The following is a 7,500-nucleotide window of genomic DNA, read 5'->3' on the forward strand; positions in this document are numbered from 1 at the left end:
CCTCTGTCAGTAACTATATATGAAATATATTTTCAATTGTTTTTTAAAATATATTTTATTGATTATGCTATTACAGTGGTTCCAATGTTTCCCCTTTGCCCCCTCCACTTGGTACCCCCACTCCCTCCAGTAGTCCCCCCTTAGTTCATGACCATGGGTCATGCATCTAAGTTCTTTGGCTTCTCCACTTCCTATATTGTTCTTAATATCCCTCTATTCTGTACCTACCAATTTGTACTTAATCTCTGCACCTTTTCCCCTATTCTCCCTCTTCCCCCTCACAGCTGATAATCCTCCAAATGATCTCCATATCAATGATTCTGTTCCTGTTCTGCTTGTTTGCTTAGTTTGTTTCTTATATTCAGTTGTTGATAGTTGTGAATTGGTTGCCCTTTTAATGCTCATAGTTTTTATCTTCTTTTTCTGAATAAGTCCCCATAACTTTTCATGTGATAGTAGCTTGGTGATGATGAACTCTTTTAGCTTTACCTTGGATGGGAAGCACTTTATCTGCTCTTCGATTCTAAATGATAGCTTTGCTGGATAGAGTAATCTAGGTTGTAGGTCCTTGCTTTTCATCACTTTGAATATTTCTTGCCAGTCCCTTCTTACTTGCAAAGTTTCTTTTGAGAAATCAGCTGATAGTCTTATGGGAACTCCTTTGTAGATAACTATCTCCTTTTCTCTTGCTTCTTTTAAGATTCTCTCTTTCTCTTTAACCTTTGGCATTTTAATTATGATGTGTCTTGGCGGGGTTCTCTTTGTGTCCAACTTGTTTAGGACTCTTCTGTGCTTCCTGGAATTGCATGTCTATTTCCTTCACCAAATTAGGAAAGTTTTCTTTCATTATTTTTTCAAATAAATTTTCAATTTCTTGCTCTTTCTCTTCTCCTTCTGGCACCTCTATGATTCAGATATTGGTATATTTGGAGATGTCCTAGAGACTCCTTATTCTATCCTCATTTTTTTTCAATTATTTTTTCTTCTTGCTATTCTGATTGAATGCTTTTTTCTTCCTTATGTTCCAAATCATTTATTTGATTCTCAACTTCATCCTTTCCATTGTTGGTTCCCTGTAGATTTTTCTTTTTTTCACTTAATGCAACCTTCACTTGTGCCTGGGTCTTTTTTATGGTGTTGAAGTACCCAGTGAGTTCCTGGAGCTTCCTGATAGCCAGTGTTTTGAACTCTTCATCTGATAGGTTGGTTATCTTTGTTTTAACTAGTTTTTTTCTGAAGTTTTGTTCCATTCTTTCATTTGGGCCATATTTCTTTGCCTCCTCAATTGGCAACCTCCCTGTGTTTGTTTCTGTGTATTAGGTAGAGCTGCTTTGACTCACTGTCTTAGAAGTGTGGCCTATTGTAGAAAAGGCACCTGTAAATTGGGGAGGAGCCTTAGGTAATCTTCAGGGTGGGGCAACCCATTTCACCACTTTGTGGCTTTGTGTGGGGATGGCTCAGAGAGTGGATAAAGCCGCGGCCTGGCCTCTGGAGATTTGCCCAGGAGGAAGCTATCTCCTGGCACTCTCCCTGTTGCCAGTCATTTCGCTTTCTCTGCATATGCTACTTGTGCCCTTCCAGCTGTTGCCCTTTGCTGAACCCCAAAGGAGGTGGATCTGTGTCAGTCCTGAGACCTTTATAAGCCCTTTAAGAGGTGTCTCCTGAGAATCCTGCAGTTTCTTCCACCACCCCAACCCCCACAGGACTTATCCAGAAGTTATAGGGACTTATATTTCTGGCTCTGGAACCCTGGGCTATGTGGTCTGGTCTGGGGCTGGGGTTGCTTGCTCCCAAGGTATCCCTCCTAATTTTTATCCTCCACACATGAATGTGGGACCACCCATTCCACCGCCTCTCTGCACCTCCACATCTCCACCTCTCCTACTCATCTGGATAAATGTGGCTTCTTAAATACTTGGTTGTCAGACTTCCATACAGCTCAATTTTCTGATGAATCTGGGTGGTTTTGTTTTGTAGTCTAGTTGTAACTTTAGTAGTTGTGTGAGGAGATAAAGCATGTTTACCTATGCCTCCATCTTGACCAGAAATCTTATTTTCAGTTGTTTTAAACCACTCCTTTTTATATGTGTGCTGTATACCATTTCCAGTTCATGCGAGTGAAGTGGTGTTGATTAGCTCTGGATATGGTCATCTGATGCAGAATTGGCCAATTAGATCATCACATTCCCCCAGTTATAAACTATTGGTTCAGGTAGAACACATCATTTAGTTTGGGCCAAAGAGATGAAAGGATGCTTTTACAGGAAACTCTGAGATGCAACCATGTCCATTTCAAATAGATAGAGCCTAGGTTTATACAGACCTGAAGCTGCTATAGCATTCTTGGCAGCAGGAGGAATGAGTTTGTCTGAAAATCACTAGGAATAAGAATGAAACAAGAGAAGAAGAGTCAGAGTTGTGGTCTTATAACTACAATCATTGAATCCCATTGTGTTTGAATCATTTTTGGTGACATGAAAATTCTTTCTTCCTTTCTTTCTCTCAATTGCTTTTTTCTTTCTCCTTCCTTCCTTCCTTCCTTCCTTCTTTTTTCTTGAAGCCACTTTGGCACAAATTTTGTGTCACTTGCAACCGTAAGAGAGTCCTGACTGACTACAGTGTTTTTAACATCTTTGTCAAATGCTATTTCTTTCTTGATGTGGACTGCTTTTAACTTGTGGCCTCATGTCCCATCTGAACATGCTTATCTACTGAAATTATTCATCTTAGTTTTCATTTGTTTTTTTACATCTATTTTGGTGCCACAAATATAGTGAGAACCATCTATCATATTTATTTATCACTTTACAGTTTACAAAAGTTTCTTACAGACACTCTATCAAATAACACTCACTTTGCATGAGGAAACAGAGAGAGAACTGAAGTGACCTAATACCCAAGGCCACACAATTAACAGGTCATGGTTCTCAAGAGTGTGTTTTTTCATAAATACCCATGGCAGATGACTAAAGGGTCTGAGGAGATATAGGTAATACCCTAACTTCACAAACAAGATACTGTACTCATTGTACCTAACATTCTCCTTTCTACACATTTATTACATGTCCCATCACTGGAATCCTTTGTTTGGAGTAGCAGATAGCCAGTAAGTTCCCAGAAGGGTCAGGAATACAGAAGTACCCCTAGGGCTTGTTTGCTCCTAAGCTGAAGATACTTCCTTCTCAGACTTTGGGGAAATTTGCATCCTGAACTATTATGTTTTCCTTGCCACGTCATAATATTTTTCAAGCCTGTGTATAGTCTCCTTTCCTGCCTCCTTTCCTACCATTTTCCTCTACTGACTTAATCATCCTTCCCGTATTTGTCAGAGTTCCTGGTTGCAAACAAGAAAATCCAGTTTAGCTACTTTGAAAAGAAAGGGAAAATGCTAGGCTGTAGTAGGTAACTCACAGAATGTCCAGCAGGATCAGATAAGTGAACTTAAAGGATACACAGCCAAGCACAACACCTATATCTTAGCTTCAAGAGCATCTAGGAAAGTGAGTTCTCACTTCCAATCTTAGGAGAAAAGACACTTAAATTGGAAAATTTTCCAAATCTAGGATTTGTATTAAGCGGTACAGCAAAAAGTCCAAGAAATTATACATTAAACTTCTTAATTATACTAAGACATCACCACTGCCATTAACTCATCCACCTGCATGAGCCCTACTCACAGTTAGGTGCTTCTTCTGTTGTTCTCACAGGGCCTGTGCCTAAAGCTGTGATGGCACATGATGTTCATTGGTCTGCTACTGCCTCCGGGAGGGCAGGGTGCACTTTTTCTCCATTCACAGTGCTTGCAGCTCACTTGGTCTGAATTGTCCTTTACCTCCCAACCACCATCCTTCCACCTTTTTAGCTCTCATAAAGTTAACTTTGATTTATTCTTCATGTCTCACCTCAAAAACAATATCCTCAGAAAAGCCAATTCTGACCTTTACCTTTATCCTTAGTCTTAGTTTGTTCAGGCAGCTATAACAACAATACCATAGGCTGGGTGGCTTGAACAACAGAAACTTATTTCTCACAGGTCTAGATGTTGGGAAGTCCAAGATCAAGATGCTGCAGATTCAGTGTCTGGTAAGAGTCCACTTCTTGTTTCGTAGACAGCTATCTTCGCATTGTGTCCTCATATGGCAGAATAGGCAAAGGAGCTTCCTGAGGTCTCTTTTATATGGGTGCTAATCCTGTCCACGAGGGCTCCACCCTCACGACCTAATCACCTCCCCAAATCTCTACTTCCTGACACCACTCTGGAGGCTAAGTTTCAACATGACAATTTTGGAGGGACACGTTCAGTTTATAGCATACACTCACAGCATCTTGTTCTTTTAAATTCATCTACTTACCATAGTTTCTATATTTTAAATCCAGTCTTTCCTACTGGACTTTAAGTCTTTAGAGAGCAGGGAAACCCACCTGTTTTGCTCACCATTATATCCCTTGGCCCCTGGCCCTTAGCATGACAGGCCTTCTGTAAATGGCTGTTGGAGAAAATTATGAGCTGAATGGATGCAATCATATTAGATCGATGTCAGAGTGTACTTCAGAAGATTTCTGTTTCAAGAGATGATCACACATTTCTTTCCTGTTAGAAGTGGTTCTCATATACTGTAGGAATCAAGTGAATCTGAGTAAAAATTATGTTGGAAGAATGGATATTTATAAGGGGGCTGTTTTTCTTGGAGAATGCAAAGAGGTAATTACAGTCCCCCAGTCCTGGAGGGAAGTAGAGGCTGAGCGGCTGTGTAAGAGACATACACTAGCAGATCCTCCAGTGCACTGACCCCAGCTCTGGATGGTGAGCAGATTTGCTGGCAGGAGCCCCACAGGGGAGTAGGAAGGGGTGAGTGGATAAGAAAAGCTCTCCAGCTTTACTTCTGGGGGAGCCAGAAAAGGGGAGGGAAGCTGCTTTCCCTTTGTGAAGTCTTGTTTTAGTTCAGCTTAACTGGCTTTCTTGGGATCCTCATTTTGGCAGCTACGTCATGGCCCTTTTCCAAAGCATCCTTGCCTTGTAAGAACCATAAATTCCTCAGTATCTCCCTCTCCCCTGGCCTCCTTCCTCAGTGGACAAAATGCCCAGGTCTCTCTAATCTTTAGAATCTTCCCTTTCCCCTGCTTTCTCTTCCTTCACTGTCAATATTCTAAAAAGGCTCCCATCCACCCTTTCCAACTGACTGTCTGTTTAACCCCTGGCCATCCAGCCTCTGTCCCTTACTCTGAGACTGGCTTCTCCAGTGCTGAAGTTACTCAGGGTCCTAAATCAGTCATTCATCACCTTTTCAGGATCTATTTGAGAACTTTATGAAAGCTATAGCTTTCATAGTTCATTGGAAAGCTACTTCCTTTCCAATGAACGCACTCTTGCAGCCACATAAAACTTGGTAAGTAATTTCAGGAGTCCATGTGCCTTCTGAACCCCAGCTTCAACTCCCAGGATGATTACTCTGCTCCTGAGTGTGAAGTCCAGAGGCCTTTTCTTAACCAGCTTTGGAGATTGAAAACCAAGCTCTGGAGTCAGACTACTTGTGAATTCTGTCTCCACCCTTCCTGGCTACCTGAACCTTAGTTTCCCCAATTATAAAAAGGGGATAATAATACCTAACTTTACAGGGTTGTGTTGACTTAAATGACTTAATTCAGGTAAGGCATTTAGAACAGTAGTTGGCATGGATTAAATACTCACATGTTCATTACCATCATCATTATTATTTTAGTTTCATTGTTCATTATTCTCACCAACCTCATTAATTATAGGTCAAACATGGTTCCATATCTGACTCATAGTTATGTCTTGTTGCTACACATAATTGTAATAATAATAATAAGTCCATCAACAACATTTAGAAATTAAGAGTTCACATGAAATTCTGGATTTTTTACTTCTCTCGGAAAATCCGGTCTGGCAATCCTGGTTCTGCATTTCTGCCTGGTGTTATGGGCTGGAGCTGAGTAGTTTGAGTAGTTCTCCAGTTTGCCACAGTTCCCACCACTGAAACCAAGAATCCAGTGCACTTACATAGTTGTATTCCCTGCTGTCAAAAACCAGTTCTTGTACCCAAGAAAATGAAACCTAGGCTAAGGAGGCCATGTATTTTCAAAAGGAAGTATAAGTTAATCTGTGCAGAAAAAGACTATGCTTGTGACTTTTTCTTTAATCCTCACCTGAGTACATGTTTATTAATTTTTAGAGAGAGAGGATGGGGAGAGAGAGAGAGATACATCAGTCAGTTGACCCCCTGTGTGCCCTGACTAGGGATCAAATCCGCAACCTTTTGGTGTATGGGATGACACTCCAACCAACTGAGCCACCCAGCCAGGGCAGGACTGTTATGTTGTAAATCCCTTCACTCATTTGCTTTACTGCCCGGCCAATGGGCATTTGTGTTTTCCTTCTTAGCCCCTGCCCCACCCTGGCCATTGCTTCCTTCCTTTCTCATATTCTGTCCTGTACCAGCTTCCTTGTCACTGCCCCAAAGTACTTCTTTTTTTTATCTCACTTCTCCTATGCTGGGAATGACACGGGTTTTAGAGCAGACCTCAGTTAAATTCTAACTCTTCTGAGCTTCCTTTTCTTGTCCATGGAAAGGGTACAACATTCTTACCTTGTAGGTGTGTTGAAAATTAAACAAGAGAATAAACATCCAGTCATTAGCACAATGCCTGGCAAAGGGTAGTTGCTCAATGCTTGTTCCTTTCCCTTCACTAAATGAGAATAAATCTCAAAGTTCTCTTCCTCCAACCCCTTTTCTCGTTGTACTCTCCTCTTGCTGTGGGCGAGCAATCCCATTTCTATAATGTTGACCATTGCTTCCCTCCACTTGACTTCCATGACCACCAGTGCAAGCAATGGCACACGCCTCTCTCCTTCCTCCTCTTTGCCTCTACATCGGACAAAGACTTTAAAATGTCATTACCTGTAGACAGAAAAGAAAGATTTTTCCATCTTTCTACAGCATGTTGATTGGATTTGGTTCTCTGTTATTGATAAGTGATAAATATTTTTTCCACTTCACAGCAGTTGATTGGTAACAAATTGTTAGATTCTTGCTAAGTTTTGGAAAATCACTGTCAACTCTCTTTGAGGTATGAGCTGAAAGGTTTAGAATCACTTTCCACAGACTAGCTTCTGGCTCTGTGCATTTCAAACCTGTTTCTCTTCCACCACCCACATACTCGGGGGTATATTCCTATTGCCACACACCTTCATGCCATAATTCCAGGTGCATGGATTCAGTGGGTGTTCAGAATATTCCTGGAAACTATTCCTATACAAGGATGGCTAGCAATTACTTAATTACGTGAGGAAGTGACTGTGAACTGCAGGAATATAGCCCACTCAATCCAAACTAAAAGTATCCCCAATTCAACTTCCCATAGTTAGGTCCAAAAAATGCCCCCAGGGATTCCAGTACCACCGAAGACAAAAGGAAGCGAGATAAGTGAAGTGGAAGGGAAGTCAGGTAGAAAGAGAGATTGCTTTTAATTGATTATGAT

Source organism: Phyllostomus hastatus, unplaced genomic scaffold (genome assembly GCF_019186645.2).
Source record: "Phyllostomus hastatus isolate PE091 unplaced genomic scaffold, TTU_PhHast_1.1 phas_scaffold_385, whole genome shotgun sequence".
Lineage (NCBI taxonomy): Eukaryota > Metazoa > Chordata > Mammalia > Chiroptera > Phyllostomidae > Phyllostomus > Phyllostomus hastatus.